We start from the raw sequence: 23,573 nt of genomic DNA, 5'->3' as shown, positions 1-23,573 counted from the left end.
TTTTCCATTAGATAGGATATTACCCAGCTGAAGTTGGTTGGTGGAAGATTCCTATAGCTACTCAACAGTTCATCATTGTTACAAGAGACTTCCCAAACGTTTTAAAAATGTTATCTGCTAAGAGTAAAGATGAGCCAAAATTAAGTTGGCATGAATTAATTAGAAGTAATATCATAAATAATATTTAATTACTGAGTGGTCTTATCATACAATTAGAGATGGAAATGTTGGCAACGTGACTCATTGGTATAAATTGATGGATTTATATTCCGATTTCTCTATCTTTCCTATCTCTCTGGATTTTAATCTCACAGCTGTCTATTTTAGGCATTTGAATAATACTTAAAAGTTATTTGGATACATCAGTTGCACTAAATGAAGGAAATTTGAAGACAAATATAATCATTACTTGTTAAATGTACCTGGCTTCTTTTGCATTTTATCTCAGCTTTTCCTGACTTTGGGTAAAGTTTTGAATGACATTCCAGATATGAGAGCTAAAATATTTTAAAGTGTTAAGCAGGTTGTAGGATGACAGAGCTATTCAAGCTGCTGGAATCAAATCCCACTGCTGCCATATTTATTCTCCAAGGAGAAGATCCAGTGATATATATCAAAGTGCTTTCCTAAAGTAGATAAGGTATAAAAGAAGCTAAATTTGGTTAGTGGAAGCACACCATAAGCTGTCACATGCAGTAGCTCAAAACAAGTTATCATGGTTTTAATAGTTTTCTCAAACCTTTTTTAGAACTATCTAAAATGTATTGTTGCTCTCAAAAAGTGGCTTTGAATATCTCTGCGATCTACATTATGCATCTAGCAAGCATCTCAATTTTTGAATATGTCAGTTAAAACAAACAAAAAGTAACTGAGAAAATTAAAAAATCAGTTCTCATCAATATTACCAAGTTAAACATTGATGTTTTTACCTTTCATTGAAATCTTGTATTAGCGAATTGTTTTTCATTTCATAGACTTTTAACATGACACTTCTTTCCAAGTGTCGCTTTAAAACAAAATTAAACATTTAATTTGCAGCAATCTTAATTATATGAAAGATCTGTGAGATAAGAACTCCATGTGTGCCAGTGGTAGCATGGCCGAGCGGTCTAAGGCGCTGGATTTAGGCTCCAGTCTCTTCGGAGGCGTGGGTTCAAATCCCACTGCTGCCAATCTTATTTTCCAAAGAATTGATTTTTGATCAGATATTAACCAACTGAAAAAGGTTGGTGATAGTACCCTGCATTAGCCACCAAGTTCCCAACAGTTCATCATAGTTGCAACAGTCTATTCAAACCTTTAAAATAATGATATCTGCTAACAATAAAGATATTCAAATTTTAATTTTGCATGAAGTAATTATGTGCCCTATCAGAACTAATATTTTATTACTTCATGCATCTCAATTTCTTTTGTTATTTCAATGAAAATAAACAAAATGCAATTCTATAAAAAATCTGAATTTCTCATCGGATTTATGTTTAATAATGAACTTTCTTTTAACTTTTGCTGACATCTTTTCAATTAATACTTTAAAACAAAAAAACCTTTTATTTTGATGTTCTAGATCTGTGAGCTACCCTAACAACATGCACATGTGGTAGCATGGCCGAGCAGTCTAAGGTGCTGGATTAAGGCTCCAGTCTCTTTGGAGGTGTGGGTGCAAATCTCACTACTGCCATCTTTATTATACAAAGAGTAGGGCAGTTATTGATGGCAAAGTGATTCTTTTTTTCCATTAGATAGGATATTACCCAACTGAAGTTGGTTGGTGGAAGATTCCTATAGCTACTCAACAGTTCATCATTGTTGCAAGAGACTTCCCAAACGTTTTAAAAATTTTATCTGCTAAGAGTAAAGATGAGCCAAAATTAAGTTGGCATGAAGTAATTAGAAGTAATATCATAACTAATATTTAATTACTGAGTGGTCTTATCATACAATTAGAGATGGAAATGTTGGCAACGTGACTCATTGGTATAAATTGAAGGATTTATATTCCGATTTCTCTATCTTTCCTATCTTTCTGGATTTTAATCTCACAGCTGTCTATCTTAGGCATTTGAATAGTACTTCAAAGATATTTGGATACATCAGTTGCACTAAATGAAGGAAATCTGAAGACAAATATAATCATTACTTGTTAAATGTACCTGGCTTCTTTTACATTTTATCTCTGCTTTTCCTGACTTTGGGTAAAGTTTTGAATGACATTCCAGATATGAGAGTTAAAATATTTTAAAGTGTACAGCAGGTTGTAGGATGACAGAGCTATTCAAGCTGCTGGAATCAAATCCCACTGCTTCCATATTTATTCTCCAAGGCGAAGATCCAGTGATATATATCAAAGTGTATTCCTAAAGTAGATAAGGTATAAAAGAAGCTAAATTTGGTTGGTGGAAGCACACCATAAGCTGTCACATGCAGTAGCTCAAAACAAGTTATAATGGTTTTAATAGTTTTCTCAAACCTTTTTTAGAACTATCTAAATTGTATTGTTGCTCTCAAAAAGTGGCTTTGAATATCTCTGCGATCTACATTATGCATCTAGCAAGCATCTCAATTTTTGAATATGTCAGTTAAAGCAAACAAAAAGTAACTGAGAAAATTAAAAAATCAGTTCTCATCAATATTACCAAGTTAAACATGGATGTTTTTACCTTTCATTGAAATCTTGTATTAGCGAATTGTTTTTCATTTCATAGACTTTTAACATGACACTTCTTTCCAAGTGTCGCTTTAAAACAAAATTAAACATTTAATTTGCAGCAATCTTAATTATATGAAAGATCTGTGAGATAAGAACTCCATGTGTGCCAGTGGTAGCATGGCCGAGCGGTCTAAGGCGCTGGATTTAGGCTCCAGTCTCTTCGGAGGCGTGGGTTCAAATCCCACTGCTGCCAATCTTATTTTCCAAAGAATTGATTTTTGATCAGATATTAACCAACTAAAAAAGGTTGGTGATAGTACCCTGCATTAGCCACCAAGTTCCCAACAGTTCATCATAGTTGCAACAGTCTTCTCAAACCTTTAAAATAATGATATCTGCTAACAATAAAGATATTCAAATTTTAATTTTGCATGAAGTAATTATGTGCCCTATCAGTAATAAAATATTTTATTACTTCATGCATCTCAATTTCTTTTGTTATTTCAATGAAAATAAACAAAATGCAATTCAATAAAAAATCTGAATTTCTCATCGGATTTATGTTTAATAATGAACTTTCTTTTAACCTTTGCTGACATCTTTTCAATTAATACTTTAAAACAAAAAACCCTTTAATTTTGATGTTCTAGATCTGTGAGCTACCCTAACAACATGCACATGTGGTAGCATGGCCGAGCAGTCTAAAGCGCTGGATTAAGGCTCCAGTCTCTTTGGAGGCGTGGGTGCAAATCTCACTACTGCCATCTTTATTATACAAAGAGTAGGGCAGTTATTGATGGCAAAGTGATTCTTTTTTTCCATTAGATAGGATATTACCCAGCTGAAGTTGGTTGGTGGAAGATTCCTATAGCTACTCAACAGTTCATCATTGTTACAAGAGACTTCCCAAACGTTTTAAAAATGTTATCTGCTAAGAGTAAAGATGAGCCAAAATTAAGTTGGCATGAATTAATTAGAAGTAATATCATAACTAATATTTAATTACTGAGTGGTCTTATCATACAATTAGAGATGGAAATGTTGGCAACGTGACTCATTGGTATAAATTGATGGATTTATATTCCGATTTCTCTATCTTTCCTATCTCTCTGGATTTTAATCTCACAGCTGTCTATTTTAGGCATTTGAATAATACTTAAAAGTTATTTGGATACATCAGTTGCACTAAATGAAGGAAATTTGAAGACAAATATAATCATTACTTGTTAAATGTACCTGGCTTCTTTTGCATTTTATCTCAGCTTTTCCTGACTTTGGGTAAAGTTTTGAATGACATTCCAGATATGAGAGCTAAAATATTTTAAAGTGTTAAGCAGGTTGTAGGATGACAGAGCTATTCAAGCTGCTGGAATCAAATCCCACTGCTGCCATATTTATTCTCCAAGGAGAAGATCCAGTGATATATATCAAAGTGCTTTCCTAAAGTAGATAAGGTATAAAAGAAGCTAAATTTGGTTAGTGGAAGCACACCATAAGCTGTCACATGCAGTAGCTCAAAACAAGTTATCATGGTTTTAATAGTTTTCTCAAACTTTTTTTAGAACTATCAAAATGTATTGTTGCTCTCAAAAAGTGGCTTTGAATATCTCTGCGATCTACATTATGCATCTAGGAAGCATCTCAATTTTTGAATATGTCAGTTAAAACAAACAAAAAGTAACTGAGAAAATTAAAAAATCAGTTCTCATCAATATTACCAAGTAAAACATGGATGTTTTTACCTTTCATTGAAATCTTGTATTAGCGAATTGTTTTTCATTTCATAGACTTTTAACATGACACTTCTTTCCAAGTGTCGCTTTAAAACAAAATTAAACATTTAATTTGCAGCGATCTTAATTATATGAAAGACCTGTGAGATAAGAACTCCATGTGTGCCAGTGGTAGCATGGCCGAGCGGTCTAAGGCGCTGGATTTAGGCTCCAGTCTCTTCGGAGGCGTGGGTTCAAATCCCACTGCTGCCAATCTTATTTTCCAAAGAATTGATTTTTGATCAGATATTAACCAACTGAAAAAGGTTGGTGATAGTATCCTGCATTAGCCACCAAGTTCCCAACAGTTCATCATAGTTGCAACAGTCTATTCAAACCTTTAAAATAATGATATCTGCTAACAATAAAGATATTCAAATTTTAATTTTGCATGAAGTAATTATGTGCCCTATCAGAACTAATATTTTATTACTTCATGCATCTCAATTTATTTTGTTATTTCAATGAAAATAAACAAAATGCAATTCTATAAAAAATCTGAATTTCTCATCGGATTTATGTTTAATAATGAACTTTCTTTTAACTTTTGCTGACATTTTTTCAATTAATACTTTAAAACAAAAAAACCCTTTTATTTTGATGTTCTAGATCTGTGAGCTACCCTAACAACATGCACATGTGGTAGCATGGCCGAGCAGTCTAAGGCGCTGGATTAAGGCTCCAGTCTCTTTGGAGGTGTGGGTGCAAATCTCACTACTGCCATCTTTATTATACAAAGAGTAGGGCAGTTATTGATGGCAAAGTGATTCTTTTTTTCCATTAGATAGGATATTACCCAGCTGAAGTTGGTTGGTGGAAGATTCCTATAGCTACTCAACAGTTCATCATTGTTACAAGAGACTTCCCAAACGTTTTAAAAATGTTATCTGCTAAGAGTAAAGATGAGCCAAAATTAAGTTGGCATGAATTAATTAGAAGTAATATCATAACTAATATTTAATTACTGAGTGGTCTTATCATACAATTAGAGATGGAAATGTTGGCAACGTGACTCATTGGTATAAATTGATGGATTTATATTCCGATTTCTCTATCTTTCCTATCTCTCTGGATTTTAATCTCACAGCTGTCTATTTTAGGCATTTGAATAATACTTAAAAGTTATTTGGATACATCAGTTGCACTAAATGAAGGAAATTTGAAGACAAATATAATCATTACTTGTTAAATGTACCTGGCTTCTTTTGCATTTTATCTCAGCTTTTCCTGACTTTGGGTAAAGTTTTGAATGACATTCCAGATATGAGAGCTAAAATATTTTAAAGTGTTAAGCAGGTTGTAGGATGACAGAGCTATTCAAGCTGCTGGAATCAAATCCCACTGCTGCCATATTTATTCTCCAAGGAGAAGATCCAGTGATATATATCAAAGTGCTTTCCTAAAGTAGATAAGGTATAAAAGAAGCTAAATTTGGTTAGTGGAAGCACACCATAAGCTGTCACATGCAGTAGCTCAAAACAAGTTATCATGGTTTTAATAGTTTTCTCAAACTTTTTTTAGAACTATCAAAATGTATTGTTGCTCTCAAAAAGTGGCTTTGAATATCTCTGCGATCTACATTATGCATCTAGCAAGCATCTCAATTTTTGAATATGTCAGTTAAAACAAACAAAAAGTAACTGAGAAAATTAAAAAATCAGTTCTCATCAATATTACCAAGTAAAACATGGATGTTTTTACCTTTCATTGAAATCTTGTATTAGCGAATTGTTTTTCATTTCATAGACTTTTAACATGACACTTCTTTCCAAGTGTCGCTTTAAAACAAAATTAAACATTTAATTTGCAGCAATCTTAATTATATGAAAGATCTGTGAGATAAGAACTCCATGTGTGCCAGTGGTAGCATGGCCGAGCGGTCTAAGGCGCTGGATTTAGGCTCCAGTCTCTTCGGAGGCGTGGGTTCAAATCCCACTGCTGCCAATCTTATTTTCCAAAGAATTGATTTTTGATCAGATATTAACCAACTGAAAAAGGTTGGTGATAGTACCCTGCATTAGCCACCAAGTTCCCAACAGTTCATCATAGTTGCAACAGTCTATTCAAACCTTTAAAATAATGATATCTGCTAACAATAAAGATATTCAAATTTTAATTTTGCATGAAGTAATTATGTGCCCTTTCAGAACTAATATTTTATTACTTCATGCATCTCAATTTCTTTTGTTATTTCAATGAAAATAAACAAAATGCAATTCTATAAAAAATCTGAATTTCTCATCGGATTTATGTTTAATAATGAACTTTCTTTTAACTTTTGCTGACATCTTTTCAATTAATACTTTAAAACAAAAAAACCCTTTTATTTTGATGTTCTAGATCTGTGAGCTACCCTAACAACATGCACATGTGGTAGCATGGCCGAGCAGTCTAAGTTACTGGATTAAGGCTCCAGTCTCTTTGGAGGTGTGGGTGCAAATCTCACTACTGCCATCTTTATTATACAAAGAGTAGGGCAGTTATTGATGGCAAAGTGATTCTTTTTTTCCATTAGTTAGGATATTACCCAACTGAAGTTGGTTGGTGGAAGATTCCTATAGCTACTCAACAGTTCATCATTGTTACAAGAGACTTCCCAAACGTTTTAAAAATGTTATCTGCTAAGAGTAAAGATGAGCCAAAATTAAGTTGGCATGAAGTAATTAGAAGTAATATCATAACTAATATTTAATTACTGAGTGGTCTTATCATACAATTAGAGATGGAAATGTTGGCAACGTGACTCATTGGTATAAATTGATGGATTTATATTCCAATTTCTCTATCTTTCCTATCTTTCTGGATTTTAATCTCACAGCTGTCTATCTTAGGCATTTGAATAGTACTTCAAAGTTATTTGGATACATCAGTTGCACTAAATGAAGGAAATCTGAAGACAAATATAATCATTACTTGTTAAATGTACCTGGCTTCTTTTACATTTTATCTCTGCTTTTCCTGACTTTGGGTAAAGTTTTGAATGACATTCCAGATATGAGAGTTAAAATATTTTAAAGTGTACAGCAGGTTGTAGGATGACAGAGCTATTCAAGCGGCTGGAATCAAATCCCACTGCTGCCATATTTATTCTCCAAGGAGAAGATCCAGTGATATATATCAAAGTGTATTCCTAAAGTAGATAAGGTATAAAAGAAGCTAAATTTGGTTGGTGGAAGCACACCATAAGCTGTCACATGCAGTAGCTCAAAACAAGTTATCATGGTTTTAATAGTTTTCTCAAACCTTTTTTAGAACTCTCTAAATTGTATTGTTGCTCTCAAAAAGTGGCTTTGAATATCTCTGCAATCTACATTATGCATCTAGCAAGCATCTCAATTTTTGAATATGTCAGTTAAAACAAACAAAAAGTAACTGAGAAAATTAAAAAATCAGTTCTCATCAATATTACCAAGTAAAACATGGATGTTTTTACCTTTCATTGAAATCTTGTATTAGCGAATTGTTTTTCATTTCATAGACTTTTAACATGACACTTCTTTCCAAGTGTCACTTTAAAACAAAATTAAACATTTAATTTGCAGCAATCTTAATTATATGAAAGATCTGTGAGATAAGAACTCCATGTGTGCCAGTGGTAGCATGGCCGAGCGTTCTAAGGCGCTGGATTTAGGTTCAAATCCCACTGCTGCCAATCTTATTTTCCAAAGAATTGATTTTTGATCAGATATTAACCAACTGAAAAAGGTTGGTGATAGTACCCTGCATTAGCCACCAAGTTCCCAACAGTTCATCATAGTTGCAACAGTCTTCTCAAACCTTTAAAATAATGATATCTGCTAACAATAAAGATATTCAAATTTTAATTTTGAATGAAGTAATTATGTGCCCTATCAGTAATAAAATATTTTATTACTTCATGCATCTCAATTTCTTTTGTTATTTCAATGAAAATAAACAAAATGCAATTCAATAAAAAATCTGAATTTCTCATCGGATTTATGTTTAATAATGAACTTTCTTTTAACCTTTGCTGACAACTTTTCAATTAATACTTTAAAACAAAAAAAACCTTTAATTTTGATGTTCTAGATCTGTGAGCTACCCTAACAACATGCACATGTGATAGCATGGCCGAGCAGTCTAAAGCACTGGATTAAGGCTCGAGTCTCTTTGGAGGCGTGGGTGCAAATCTCACTACTGCCATCTTTATTATACAAAGAGTAGGGCAGTTATTGATGGCAAAGTGATTCTTTTTTTCCATTAGATAGGATATTACCCAGCTGAAGTTGGTTGGTGGAAGATTCCTATAGCTACTCAACAGTTCATCATTGTTACAAGAGACTTCCCAAACGTTTTAAAAATGTTATCTGCTAAGAGTAAAGATGAGCCAAAATTAAGTTGGCATGAATTAATTAGAAGTAATATCATAAATAATATTTAATTACTGAGTGGTCTTATCATACAATTAGAGATGGAAATGTTGGCAACGTGACTCATTGGTATAAATTGATGGATTTATATTCCGATTTCTCTATCTTTCCTATCTCTCTGGATTTTAATCTCACAGCTGTCTATTTTAGGCATTTGAATAATACTTAAAAGTTATTTGGATACATCAGTTGCACTAAATGAAGGAAATTTGAAGACAAATATAATCATTACTTGTTAAATGTACCTGGCTTCTTTGCATTTTATCTCAGCTTTTCCTGACTTTGGGTAAAGTTTTGAATGCCATTCCAGATATGAGAGCTAAAATATTTTAAAGTGTTAAGCAGGTTGTAGGATGACAGAGCTATTCAAGCTGCTGGAATCAAATCCCACTGCTGCCATATTTATTCTCCAAGGAGAAGATCCAGTGATATATATCAAAGTGCTTTCCTAAAGTAGATAAGGTATAAAAGAAGCTAAATTTGGTTAGTGGAAGCACACCATAAGCTGTCACATGCAGTAGCTCAAAACAAGTTATCATGGTTTTAATAGTTTTCTCAAACCTTTTTTAGAACTATCTAAAATGTATTGTTGCTCTCAAAAAGTGGCTTTGAATATCTCTGCGATCTACATTATGCATCTAGCAAGCATCTCAATTTTTGAATATGTCAGTTAAAACAAACAAAAAGTAACTGAGAAAATTAAAAAATCAGTTCTCATCAATATTACCAAGTTAAACATTGATGTTTTTACCTTTCATTGAAATCTTGTATTAGCGAATTGTTTTTCATTTCATAGACTTTTAACATGACACTTCTTTCCAAGTGTCGCTTTAAAACAAAATTAAACATTTAATTTGCAGCAATCTTAATTGTATGAAAGATCTGTGAGATAAGAACTCTATGTGTGCCAGTGGTAGCATGGCCGAGCGGTCTAAGGCGCTGGATTTAGGCTCCAGTCTCTTCGGAGGCGTGGGTTCAAATCCCACTGCTGCCAATCTTATTTTCCAAAGAATTGATTTTTGATCAGATATTAACCAACTGAAAAAGGTTGGTGATAGTACCCTGCATTAGCCACCAAGTTCCCAACAGTTCATCATAGTTGCAACAGTCTATTCAAACCTTTAAAATAATGATATTTGCTAACAATAAAGATATTCAAATTTTAATTTTGCATGAAGTAATCATGTGCCCTATCAGAACTAATATTTTATTACTTCATGCATCTCAATTTCTTTTGTTATTTCAATGAAAATAAACAAAATGCAATTCTATAAAAAATCTGAATTTCTCATCGGATTTATGTTTAATAATGAACTTTCTTTTAACTGTTGCTGACATCTTTTCAATTAATACTTTAAAACAAAAAAACCTTTTATTTTGATGTTCTAGATCTGTGAGCTACCCTAACAACATGCACATGTGGTAGCATGGCCGAGCAGTCTAAGGTGCTGGATTAAGGCTCCAGTCTCTTTGGAGGTGTGGGTGCAAATCTCACTACTGCCATCTTTATTATACAAAGAGTAGGGCAGTTATTGATGGCAAAGTGATTCTTTTTTTCCATTAGATAGGATATTACCCAACTGAAGTTGGTTGGTGGAAGATTCCTATAGCTACTCAACAGTTCATCATTGTTGCAAGAGACTTCCCAAACGTTTTAAAAATGTTATCTGCTAAGAGTAAAGATGAGCCAAAATTAAGTTGGCATGAATTAATTAGAAGTAATATCATAACTAATATTTAATTACTGAGTGGTCTTATCATACAATTAGAGATGGAAATGTTGGCAACGTGACTCATTGGTATAAATTGAAGGATTTATATTCCGATTTCTCTATCTTTCCTATCTTTCTGGATTTTAATCTCACAGCTGTCTATCTTAGGCATTTGAATAGTACTTCAAAGATATTTGGATACATCAGTTGCACTAAATGAAGGAAATCTGAAGACAAATATAATCATTACTTGTTAAATGTACCTGGCTTCTTTTACATTTTATCTCTGCTTTTCCTGACTTTGGGTAAAGTTTTGAATGACATTCCAGATATGAGAGTTAAAATATTTTAAAGTGTACAGCAGGTTGTAGGATGACAGAGCTATTCAAGCTGCTGGAATCAAATCCCACTGCTTCCATATTTATTCTCCAAGGCGAAGATCCAGTGATATATATCAAAGTGTATTCCTAAAGTAGATAAGGTATAAAAGAAGCTAAATTTGGTTGGTGGAAGCACACCATAAGCTGTCACATGCAGTAGCTCAAAACAAGTTATAATGGTTTTAATAGTTTTCTCAAACCTTTTTTAGAACTATCTAAATTGTATTGTTGCTCTCAAAAAGTGGCTTTGAATATCTCTGCGATCTACATTATGCATCTAGCAAGCATCTCAATTTTTGAATATGTCAGTTAAAGCAAACAAAAAGTAACTGAGAAAATTAAAAAATCAGTTCTCATCAATATTACCAAGTAAAACATGGATGTTTTACCGTTCATTGAAATCTTGTATTAGCGAATTGTTTATCATTTCATAGACTTTTAACATGACACTTCTTTCCAAGTGTCGCTTTAAAACAAAATTAAACATTTAATTTGCAGCAATCTTAATTATATGAAAGATCTGTGAGATAAGAACTCCATGTGTGCCAGTGGTAGCATGGCCGAGCGTTCTAAGGCGCTGGATTTAGGTTCAAATCCTACTGCTGCCAATCTTATTTTCCAAAGAATTGATTTTTGATCAGATATTAACCAACTGAAAAAGGTTGGTGATAGTACCCTGCATTAGCCACCAAGTTCCCAACAGTTCATCATAGTTGCAACAGTCTTCTCAAACCTTTAAAATAATGATATCTGCTAACAATAAAGATATTTAATTTTAATTTTGAATGAAGTAATTATGTGCCCTATCAGTAATAAAATATTTTATTACTTCATGCATCTCAATTTCTTTTGTTATTTCAATGAAAATAAACAAAATGCAATTCAATAAAAAATCTGAATTTCTCATCGGATTTATGTTTAATAATGAACTTTCTTTTAACCTTTGCTGACAACTTTTCAATTAATACTTTAAAACAAAAAAACCCTTTAATTTTGATGTTCTAGATCTGTGAGCTACCCTAACAACATGCACATGTGATAGCATGGCCGAGCAGTCTAAAGCGCTGGATTAAGGCTCGAGTCTCTTTGGAGGCGTGGGTGCAAATCTCACTACTGCCATCTTTATTATACAAAGAGTAGGGCAGTTATTGATGGCAAAGTGATTCTTTTTTTCCATTAGATAGGATATTACCCAGCTGAAGTTGGTTGGTGGAAGATTCCTATAGCTACTCAACAGTTCATCATTGTTACAAGAGACTTCCCAAACGTTTTAAAAATGTTATCTGCTAAGAGTAAAGATGAGCCAAAATTAAGTTGGCATGAATTAATTAGAAGTAATATCATAAATAATATTTAATTACTGAGTGGTCTTATCATACAATTAGAGATGGAAATGTTGGCAACGTGACTCATTGGTATTAATTGATGGATTTATATTCCGATTTCTCTATCTTTCCTATCTCTCTGGATTTTAATCTCACAGCTGTCTATTTTAGGCATTTGGATAATACTTAAAAGTTATTTGGATACATCAGTTGCACTAAATGAAGGAAATTTGAAGACAAATATAATCATTACTTGTTAAATGTACCTGGCTTCTTTTGCATTTTATCTCAGCTTTTCCTGACTTTGGGTAAAGTTTTGAATGACATTCCAGATATGAGAGCTAAAATATTTTAAAGTGTTAAGCAGGTTGTAGGATGACAGAGCTATTCAAGCTGCTGGAATCAAATCCCACTGCTGCCATATTTATTCTCCAAGGAGAAGATCCAGTGATATATATCAAAGTGCTTTCCTAAAGTAGATAAGGTATAAAAGAAGCTAAATTTGGTTAGTGGAAGCACACCATAAGCTGTCACATGCAGTAGCTCAAAACAAGTTATCATGGTTTTAATAGTTTTCTCAAACCTTTTTTAGAACTATCTAAAATGTATTGTTGCTCTCAAAAAGTGGCTTTGAATATCTCTGCGATCTACATTATGCATCTAGCAAGCATCTCAATTTTTGAATATGTCAGTTAAAACAAACAAAAAGTAACTGAGAAAATTAAAAAATCAGTTCTCATCAATATTACCAAGTTAAACATTGATGTTTTTACCTTTCATTGAAATCTTGTATTAGCGAATTGTTTTTCATTTCATAGACTTTTAACATGACACTTCTTTCCAAGTGTCGCTTTAAAACAAAATTAAACATTTAATTTGCAGCAATCTTAATTATATGAAAGATCTGTGAGATAAGAACTCCATGTGTGCCAGTGGTAGCATGGCCGAGCGGTCTAAGGTGCTGGATTTAGGCTCCAGTCTCTTCGGAGGCGTGGGTTCAAATCCCACTGCTGCCAATCTTATTTTCCAAAGAATTGATTTTTGATCAGATATTAACCAACTGAAAAAGGTTGGTGATAGTACCCTGCATTAGCCACCAAGTTCCCAACAGTTCATCATAGTTGCAACAGTCTATTCAAACCTTTAAAATAATGATATCTGCTAACAATAAAGATATTCAAATTTTAATTTTGCATGAAGTAATTATGTGCCCTATCAGAACTAATATTTTATTACTTCATGCATCTCAATTTCTTTTGTTATTTCAATGAAAATAAACAAAATGCAATTCTATAAAAAATCTGAATTTCTCATCGGATTTATGTTTAATAATGAACTTTCTTTTAACTTTTGCTGACATCTTTTCAATTAATACTTTAAAACAAAAAAAACTTTTATTTTGATGTTCTAGATCTGTGAGCTACCCTAACAACATGCACATGTGGTAGCATGGCCGAGCAGTCTAAGGTGCTGGATTAAGGCTCCAGTCTCTTTGGAGGTGTGGGTGCAAATCTCACTACTGCCATCTTTATTATACAAAGAGTAGGGCAGTTATTGATGGCAAAGTGATTCTTTTTTTCCATTAGATAGGATATTACCCAACTGAAGTTGGTTGGTGGAAGATTCCTATAGCTACTCAACAGTTCATCATTGTTGCAAGAGACTTCCCAAACGTTTTAAAAATGTTATCTGCTAAGAGTAAAGATGAGCCAAAATTAAGTTGGCATGAAGTAATTAGAAGTAATATCATAACTAATATTTAATTACTGAGTGGTCTTATCATACAATTAGAGATGGAAATGTTGGCAACGTGACTCATTGGTATAAATTGAAGGATTTATATTCCGATTTCTCTATCTTTCCTATCTTTCTGGATTTTAATCTCACAGCTGTCTATCTTAGGCATTTGAATAGTACTTCAAAGATATTTGGATACATCAGTTGCACTAAATGAAGGAAATCTGAAGACAAATATAATCATTACTTGTTAAATGTACCTGGCTTCTTTTACATTTTATCTCTGCTTTTCCTGACTTTGGGTAAAGTTTTGAATGACATTCCAGATATGAGAGTTAAAATATTTTAAAGTGTACAGCAGGTTGTAGGATGACAGAGCTATTCAAGCTGCTGGAATCAAATCCCACTGCTTCCATATTTATTCTCCAAGGCGAAGATCCAGTGATATATATCAAAGTGTATTCCTAAAGTAGATAAGGTATAAAAGAAGCTAAATTTGGTTGGTGGAAGCACACCATAAGCTGTCACATGCAGTAGCTCAAAACAAGTTATAATGGTTTTAATAGTTTTCTCAAACCTTTTTTAGAACTATCTAAATTGTATTGTTGCTCTCAAAAAGTGGCTTTGAATATCTCTGCGATCTACATTATGCATCTAGCAAGCATCTCAATTTTTGAATATGTCAGTTAAAGCAAACAAAAAGTAACTGAGAAAATTAAAAAATCAGTTCTCATCAATATTACCAAGTAAAACATGGATGTTTTACCGTTCATTGAAATCTTGTATTAGCGAATTGTTTATCATTTCATAGACTTTTAACATGACACTTCTTTCCAAGTGTCGCTTTAAAACAAAATTAAACATTTAATTTGCAGCAATCTTAATTATATGAAAGATCTGTGAGATAAGAACTCCATGTGTGCCAGTGGTAGCATGGCCGAGCGTTCTAAGGCGCTGGATTTAGGTTCAAATCCTACTGCTGCCAATCTTATTTTCCAAAGAATTGATTTTTGATCAGATATTAACCAACTGAAAAAGGTTGGTGATAGTACCCTGCATTAGCCACCAAGTTCCCAACAGTTCATCATAGTTGCAACAGTCTTCTCAAACCTTTAAAATAATGATATCTGCTAACAATAAAGATATTTAATTTTAATTTTGAATGAAGTAATTATGTGCCCTATCTGTAATAAAATATTTTATTACTTCATGCATCTCAATTTCTTTTGTTATTTCAATGAAAATAAACAAAATGCAATTCAATAAAAAATCTGAATTTCTCATCGGATTTATGTTTAATAATGAACTTTCTTTTAACCTTTGCTGACAACTTTTCAATTAATACTTTAAAACAAAAAAACCCTTTAATTTTGATGTTCTAGATCTGTGAGCTACCCTAACAACATGCACATGTGATAGCATGGCCGAGCAGTCTAAAGCGCTGGATTAAGGCTCGAGTCTCTTTGGAGGCGTGGGTGCAAATCTCACTACTGCCATCTTTATTATACAAAGAGTAGGGCAGTTATTGATGGCAAAGTGATTCTTTTTTTCCATTAGATAGGATATTACCCAGCTGAAGTTGGTTGGTGGAAGATTCCTATAGCTACTCAACAGTTCATCATTGTTACAAGAGACTTCCCAAACGTTTTAAAAATGTTATCTGCTAAGAGTAAAGATGAGCCAAAATTAAGTTGGCATGAATTAATTAGAAGTAATATCATAAATAATATTTAATTACTGAGTGGTCTTATCATACAATTAGAGATGGAAATGTTGGCAACGTGACTCATTGGTATTAATTGATGGATTTATATTCCGATTTCTCTATCTTTCCTATCTCTCTGGATTTTAATCTCACAGCTGTCTATTTTAGGCATTTGGATAATACTTAAAAGTTATTTGGATACATCAGTTGCACTAAATGAAGGAAATTTGAAGACAAATATAATCATTACTTGTTAAATGTACCTGGCTTCTTTTGCATTTTATCTCAGCTTTTCCTGACTTTGGGTAAAGTTTTGAATGACATTCCAGATATGAGAGCTAAAATATTTTAAAGTGTTAAGCAGGTTGTAGGATGACAGAGCTATTCAAGCTGCTGGAATCAAATCCCACTGCTGCCATATTTATTCTCCAAGGAGAAGATCCAGTGATATATATCAAAGTGCTTTCCTAAAGTAGATAAGGTATAAAAGAAGCTAAATTTGGTTAGTGGAAGCACACCATAAGCTGTCACATGCAGTAGCTCAAAACAAGTTATCATGGTTTTAATAGTTTTCTCAAACCTTTTTTAGAACTATCTAAAATGTATTGTTGCTCTCAAAAAGTGGCTTTGAATATCTCTGCGATCTACATTATGCATCTAGCAAGCATCTCAATTTTTGAATATGTCAGTTAAAACAAACAAAAAGTAACTGAGAAAATTAAAAAATCAGTTCTCATCAATATTACCAAGTTAAACATTGATGTTTTTACCTTTCATTGAAATCTTGTATTAGCGAATTGTTTTTCATTTCATAGACTTTTAACATGACACTTCTTTCCAAGTGTCGCTTTAAAACAAAATTAAACATTTAATTTGCAGCAATCTTAATTATATGAAAGATCTGTGAGATAAGAACTCCATGTGTGCCATTGGTAGCATGGCCGAGCGGTCTAAGGTGCTGGATTTAGGCTCCAGTCTCTTCGGAGGCGTGGGTTCAAATCCCACTGCTGCCAATCTTATTTTCCAAAGAATTGATTTTTGATCAGATATTAACCAACTGAAAAAGGTTGGTGATAGTACCCTGCATTAGCCACCAAGTTCCCAACAGTTCATCATAGTTGCAACAGTCTATTCAAACCTTTAAAATAATGATATCTGCTAACAATAAAGATATTCAAATTTTAATTTTGCATGAAGTAATTATGTGCCCTATCAGAACTAATATTTTATTACTTCATGCATCTCAATTTCTTTTGTTATTTCAATGAAAATAAACAAAATGCAATTCTATAAAAAATCTGAATTTCTCATCGGATTTATGTTTAATAATGAACTTTCTTTTAACTTTTGCTGACATCTTTTCAATTAATACTTTAAAACAAAAAAACCTTTTATTTTGATGTTCTAGATCTGTGAGCTACCCTAACAACATGCACATGTGGTAGCATGGCCGAGCAGTCTAAGGTGCTGGATTAAGGCTCCAGTCTCTTTGGAGGTGTGGGTGCAAATCTCACTACTGCCATCTTTATTATACAAAGAGTAGGGCAGTTATTGATGGCAAAGTGATTCTTTTTTTCCATTAGATAGGATATTACCCAACTGAAGTTGGTTGGTGGAAGATTCCTATAGCTACTCAACAGTTCATCATTGTTGCAAGAGACTTCCCAAACGTTTTAAAAATGTTATCTGCTAAGAGTAAAGATGAGCCAAAATTAAGTTGGCATGAAGTAATTAGAAGTAATATCATAACTAATATTTAATTACTGAGTGGTCTTATCATACAATTAGAGATGGAAATGTTGGCAACGTGACTCATTGGTATAAATTGAAGGATTTATATTCCGATTTCTCTATCTTTCCTATCTTTCTGGATTTTAATCTCACAGCTGTCTATCTTAGGCATTTGAATAGTACTTCAAAGATATTTGGATACATCAGTTGCACTAAATGAAGGAAATCTGAAGACAAATATAATCATTACTTGTTAAATGTACCTGGCTTCTTTTACATTTTATCTCTGCTTTTCCTGACTTTGGGTAAAGTTTTGAATGACATTCCAGATATGAGAGTTAAAATATTTTAAAGTGTACAGCAGGTTGTAGGATGACAGAGCTATTCAAGCTGCTGGAATCAAATCCCACTGCTTCCATATTTATTCTCCAAGGCGAAGATCCAGTGATATATATCAAAGTGTATTCCTAAAGTAGATAAGGTATAAAAGAAGCTAAATTTGGTTGGTGGAAGCACACCATAAGCTGTCACATGCAGTAGCTCAAAACAAGTTATAATGGTTTTAATAGTTTTCTCAAACCTTTTTTAGAACTATCTAAATTGTATTGTTGCTCTCAAAAAGTGGCTTTGAATATCTCTGCGATCTACATTATGCATCTAGCAAGCATCTCAATTTTTGAATATGTCAGTTAAAGCAAACAAAAAGTAACTGAGAAAATTAAAAAATCAGTTCTCATCAATATTACCAAGTAAAACATGGATGTTTTACCGTTCATTGAAATCTTGTATTAGCGAATTGTTTATCATTTCATAGACTTTTAACATGACACTTCTTTCCAAGTGTCGCTTTAAAACAAAATTAAACATTTAATTTGCAGCAATCTTAATTATATGAAAGATCTGTGAGATAAGAACTCCATGTGTGCCAGTGGTAGCATGGCCGAGCGTTCTAAGGCGCTGGATTTAGGTTCAAATCCTACTGCTGCCAATCTTATTTTCCAAAGAATTGATTTTTGATCAGATATTAACCAACTGAAAAAGGTTGGTGATAGTACCCTGCATTAGCCACCAAGTTCCCAACAGTTCATCATAGTTGCAACAGTCTTCTCAAACCTTTAAAATAATGATATCTGCTAACAATAAAGATATTTAATTTTAATTTTGAATGAAGTAATTATGTGCCCTATCTGTAATAAAATATTTTATTACTTCATGCATCTCAATTTCTTTTGTTATTTCAATGAAAATAAACAAAATGCAATTCAATAAAAAATCTGAATTTCTCATCGGATTTATGTTTAATAATGAACTTTCTTTTAACCTTTGCTGACAACTTTTCAATTAATACTTTAAAACAAAAAAAACCTTTAATTTTGATGTTCTAGATCTGTGAGCTACCCTAACAACATGCACATGTGATAGCATGGCCGAGCAGTCTAAAGCGCTGGATTAAGGCTCGAGTCTCTTTGGAGGCGTGGGTGCAAATCTCACTACTGCCATCTTTATTATACAAAGAGTAGGGCAGTTATTGATGGCAAAGTGATTCTTTTTTTCCATTAGATAGGATATTACCCAGCTGAAGTTGGTTGGTGGAAGATTCCTATAGCTACTCAACAGTTCATCATTGTTACAAGAGACTTCCCAAACGTTTTAAAAATGTTATCTGCTAAGAGTAAAGATGAGCCAAAATTAAGTTGGCATGAATTAATTAGAAGTAATATCATAAATAATATTTAATTACTGAGTGGTCTTATCATACAATTAGAGATGGAAATGTTGGCAACGTGACTCATTGGTATTAATTGATGGATTTATATTCCGATTTCTCTATCTTTCCTATCTCTCTGGATTTTAATCTCACAGCTGTCTATTTTAGGCATTTGGATAATACTTAAAAGTTATTTGGATACATCAGTTGCACTAAATGAAGGAAATTTGAAGACAAATATAATCATTACTTGTTAAATGTACCTGGCTTCTTTTGCATTTTATCTCAGCTTTTCCTGACTTTGGGTAAAGTTTTGAATGACATTCCAGATATGAGAGCTAAAATATTTTAAAGTGTTAAGCAGGTTGTAGGATGACAGAGCTATTCAAGCTGCTGGAATCAAATCCCACTGCTGCCATATTTATTCTCCAAGGAGAAGATCCAGTGATATATATCAAAGTGCTTTCCTAAAGTAGATAAGGTATAAAAGAAGCTAAATTTGGTTAGTGGAAGCACACCATAAGCTGTCACATGCAGTAGCTCAAAACAAGTTATCATGGTTTTAATAGTTTTCTCAAACCTTTTTTAGAACTATCTAAAATGTATTGTTGCTCTCAAAAAGTGGCTTTGAATATCTCTGCGATCTACATTATGCATCTAGCAAGCATCTCAATTTTTGAATATGTCAGATAAAACAAACAAAAAGTAACTGAGAAAATTAAAAAATCAGTTCTCATCAATATTACCAAGTTAAACATGGATGTTTTTACCTTTCATTGAAATCTTGTATTAGCGAATTGTTTTTCATTTCATAGACTTTTAACATGACACTTCTTTCCAAGTGTCGCTTTAAAACAAAATTAAACATTTAATTTGCAGCAATCTTAATTATATGAAAGATCTGTGAGATAAGAACTCCATGTGTGCCATTGGTAGCATGGCCGAGCGGTCTAAGGTGCTGGATTTAGGCTCCAGTCTCTTCGGAGGCGTGGGTTCAAATCCCACTGCTGCCAATCTTATTTTCCAAAGAATTGATTTTTGATCAGATATTAACCAACTGAAAAAGGTTGGTGATAGTACCCTGCATTAGCCACCAAGTTCCCAACAGTTCATCATAGTTGCAACAGTCTATTCAAACCTTTAAAATAATGATATCTGCTAACAATAAAGATATTCAAATTTTAATTTTGCATGAAGTAATTATGTGCCCTATCAGAACTAATATTTTATTACTTCATGCATCTCAATTTCTTTTGTTATTTCAATGAAAATAAACAAAATGCAATTCTATAAAAAATCTGAATTTCTCATCGGATTTATGTTTAATAATGAACTTTCTTTTAACTTTTGCTGACATCTTTTCAATTAATACTTTAAAACAAAAAAAACTTTTATTTTGATGTTCTAGATCTGTGAGCTACCCTAACAACATGCACATGTGGTAGCATGGCCGAGCAGTCTAAGGTGCTGGATTAAGGCTCCAGTCTCTTTGGAGGTGTGGGTGCAAATCTCACTACTGCCATCTTTATTATACAAAGAGTAGGGCAGTTATTGATGGCAAAGTGATTCTTTTTTTCCATTAGATAGGATATTACCCAACTGAAGTTGGTTGGTGGAAGATTCCTATAGCTACTCAACAGTTCATCATTGTTGCAAGAGACTTCCCAAACGTTTTAAAAATGTTATCTGCTAAGAGTAAAGATGAGCCAAAATTAAGTTGGCATGAAGTAATTAGAAGTAATATCATAACTAATATTTAATTACTGAGTGGTCTTATCATACAATTAGAGATGGAAATGTTGGCAACGTGACTCATTGGTATAAATTGAAGGATTTATATTCCGATTTCTCTATCTTTCCTATCTTTCTGGATTTTAATCTCACAGCTGTCTATCTTAGGCATTTGAATAGTACTTCAAAGATATTTGGATACATCAGTTGCACTAAATGAAGGAAATCTGAAGACAAATATAATCATTACTTGTTAAATGTACCTGGCTTCTTTTACATTTTATCTCTGCTTTTCCTGACTTTGGGTAAAGTTTTGAATGACATTCCAGATATGAGAGTTAAAATATTTTAAAGTGTACAGCAGGTTGTAGGATGACAGAGCTATTCAAGCTGCTGGAATCAAATCCCACTGCTTCCATATTTATTCTCCAAGGCGAAGATCCAGTGATATATATCAAAGTGTATTCCTAAAGTAGATAAGGTATAAAAGAAGCTAAATTTGGTTGGTGGAAGCACACCATAAGCTGTCACATGCAGTAGCTCAAAACAAGTTATAATGGTTTTAATAGTTTTCTCAAACCTTTTTTAGAACTATCTAAATTGTATTGTTGCTCTCAAAAAGTGGCTTTGAATATCTCTGCGATCTACATTATGCATCTAGCAAGCATCTCAATTTTTGAATATGTCAGTTAAAGCAAACAAAAAGTAACTGAGAAAATTAAAAAATCAGTTCTCATCAATATTACCAAGTAAAACATGGATGTTTTACCGTTCATTGAAATCTTGTATTAGCGAATTGTTTATCATTTCATAGACTTTTAACATGACACTTCTTTCCAAGTGTCGCTTTAAAACAAAATTAAACATTTAATTTGCAGCAATCTTAATTATATGAAAGATCTGTGAGATAAGAACTCCATGTGTGCCAGTGGTAGCATGGCCGAGCGTTCTAAGGCGCTGGATTTAGGTTCAAATCCTACTGCTGCCAATCTTATTTTCCAAAGAATTGATTTTTGATCAGATATTAACCAACTGAAAAAGGTTGGTGATAGTACCCTGCATTAGCCACCAAGTTCCCAACAGTTCATCATAGTTGCAACAGTCTTCTCAAACCTTTAAAATAATGATATCTGCTAACAATAAAGATATTTAATTTTAATTTTGAATGAAGTAATTATGTGCCCTATCTGTAATAAAATATTTTATTACTTCATGCATCTCAATTTCTTTTGTTATTTCAATGAAAATAAACAAAATGCAATTCAATAAAAAATCTGAATTTCTCATCGGATTTATGTTTAATAATGAACTTTCTTTTAACCTTTGCTGACAACTTTTCAATTAATACTTTAAAACAAAAAAACCCTTTAATTTTGATGTTCTAGATCTGTGAGCTACCCTAACAACATGCACATGTGATAGCATGGCCGAGCAGTCTAAAGCGCTGGATTAAGGCTCGAGTCTCTTTGGAGGCGTGGGTGCAAATCTCACTACTGCCATCTTTATTATACAAAGAGTAGGGCAGTTATTGATGGCAAAGTGATTCTTTTTTTCCATTAGATAGGATATTACCCAGCTGAAGTTGGTTGGTGGAAGATTCCTATAGCTACTCAACAGTTCATCATTGTTACAAGAGACTTCCCAAACGTTTTAAAAATGTTATCTGCTAAGAGTAAAGATGAGCCAAAATTAAGTTGGCATGAATTAATTAGAAGTAATATCATAAATAATATTTAATTACTGAGTGGTCTTATCATACAATTAGAGATGGAAATGTTGGCAACGTGACTCATTGGTATTAATTGATGGATTTATATTCCGATTTCTCTATCTTTCCTATCTCTCTGGATTTTAATCTCACAGCTGTCTATTTTAGGCATTTGGATAATACTTAAAAGTTATTTGGATACATCAGTTGCACTAAATGAAGGAAATTTGAAGACAAATATAATCATTACTTGTTAAATGTACCTGGCTTCTTTTGCATTTTATCTCAGCTTTTCCTGACTTTGGGTAAAGTTTTGAATGACATTCCAGATATGAGAGCTAAAATATTTTAAAGTGTTAAGCAGGTTGTAGGATGACAGAGCTATTCAAGCTGCTGGAATCAAATCCCACTGCTGCCATATTTATTCTCCAAGGAGAAGATCCAGTGATATATATCAAAGTGCTTTCCTAAAGTAGATAAGGTATAAAAGAAGCTAAATTTGGTTAGTGGAAGCACACCATAAGCTGTCACATGCAGTAGCTCAAAACAAGTTATCATGGTTTTAATAGTTTTCTCAAACCTTTTTTAGAACTATCTAAAATGTATTGTTGCTCTCAAAAAGTGGCTTTGAATATCTCTGCGATCTACATTATGCATCTAGCAAGCATCTCAATTTTTGAATATGTCAGATAAAACAAACAAAAAGTAACTGAGAAAATTAAAAAATCAGTTCTCATCAATATTACCAAGTTAAACATGGATGTTTTTACCTTTCATTGAAATCTTGTATTAGCGAATTGTTTTTCATTTCATAGACTTTTAACATGACACTTCTTTCCAAGTGTCGCTTTAAAACAAAATTAAACATTTAATTTGCAGCAATCTTAATTATATGAAAGATCTGTGAGATAAGAACTCCATGTGTGCCAGTGGTAGCATGGCCGAGCGGTCTAAGGCGCTGGATTTAGGCTCCAGTCTCTTCGGAGGCGTGGGTTCAAATCCCACTGCTGCCAATCTTATTTT

The 23,573-nt window shown here is 32.9% G+C and overlaps 9 non-coding genes across 9 annotated transcripts; all 9 read left to right on the top strand.

The window, feature by feature from the left end:
* The first annotated feature begins 1,090 nt into the window (after nt 1–1,090).
* On the top strand, nt 1,091–1,172 carry TRNAL-UAG (transfer RNA leucine (anticodon UAG)). Its single transcript has one exon. It is a non-coding gene; the product is annotated as a tRNA-Leu (tRNA).
* A 1,649-nt stretch (nt 1,173–2,821) lies between these two features.
* On the top strand, nt 2,822–2,903 carry TRNAL-UAG (transfer RNA leucine (anticodon UAG)). The gene has a single exon. It is a non-coding gene; the product is annotated as a tRNA-Leu (tRNA).
* Nucleotides 2,904–4,553: 1,650 nt separating this feature from the next.
* TRNAL-UAG (transfer RNA leucine (anticodon UAG)) lies at nt 4,554–4,635 on the top strand. Its single transcript has one exon. It is a non-coding gene; the product is annotated as a tRNA-Leu (tRNA).
* A 1,649-nt stretch (nt 4,636–6,284) lies between these two features.
* On the top strand, nt 6,285–6,366 carry TRNAL-UAG (transfer RNA leucine (anticodon UAG)). Its single transcript has one exon. It is a non-coding gene; the product is annotated as a tRNA-Leu (tRNA).
* Nucleotides 6,367–9,725: 3,359 nt separating this feature from the next.
* Nucleotides 9,726–9,807, top strand: TRNAL-UAG (transfer RNA leucine (anticodon UAG)). Its single transcript has one exon. It is a non-coding gene; the product is annotated as a tRNA-Leu (tRNA).
* A 3,357-nt stretch (nt 9,808–13,164) lies between these two features.
* On the top strand, nt 13,165–13,246 carry TRNAL-UAG (transfer RNA leucine (anticodon UAG)). Its single transcript has one exon. It is a non-coding gene; the product is annotated as a tRNA-Leu (tRNA).
* A 3,357-nt stretch (nt 13,247–16,603) lies between these two features.
* On the top strand, nt 16,604–16,685 carry TRNAL-UAG (transfer RNA leucine (anticodon UAG)). Its single transcript has one exon. It is a non-coding gene; the product is annotated as a tRNA-Leu (tRNA).
* A 3,357-nt stretch (nt 16,686–20,042) lies between these two features.
* On the top strand, nt 20,043–20,124 carry TRNAL-UAG (transfer RNA leucine (anticodon UAG)). Its single transcript has one exon. It is a non-coding gene; the product is annotated as a tRNA-Leu (tRNA).
* A 3,357-nt stretch (nt 20,125–23,481) lies between these two features.
* TRNAL-UAG (transfer RNA leucine (anticodon UAG)) lies at nt 23,482–23,563 on the top strand. Its single transcript has one exon. It is a non-coding gene; the product is annotated as a tRNA-Leu (tRNA).
* Nucleotides 23,564–23,573: the final 10 nt, after the last annotated feature.

The sequence above is a fragment of the Taudactylus pleione genome, unplaced genomic scaffold (assembly GCF_031769625.1).
Source record: "Taudactylus pleione unplaced genomic scaffold, aTauple2 ptg000016l, whole genome shotgun sequence".
Classification (NCBI taxonomy): domain Eukaryota; kingdom Metazoa; phylum Chordata; class Amphibia; order Anura; family Myobatrachidae; genus Taudactylus; species Taudactylus pleione.
Note: the sequence above shows the minus strand (reverse complement) of the source record. Positions and strands in the feature narration are given on the sequence as shown.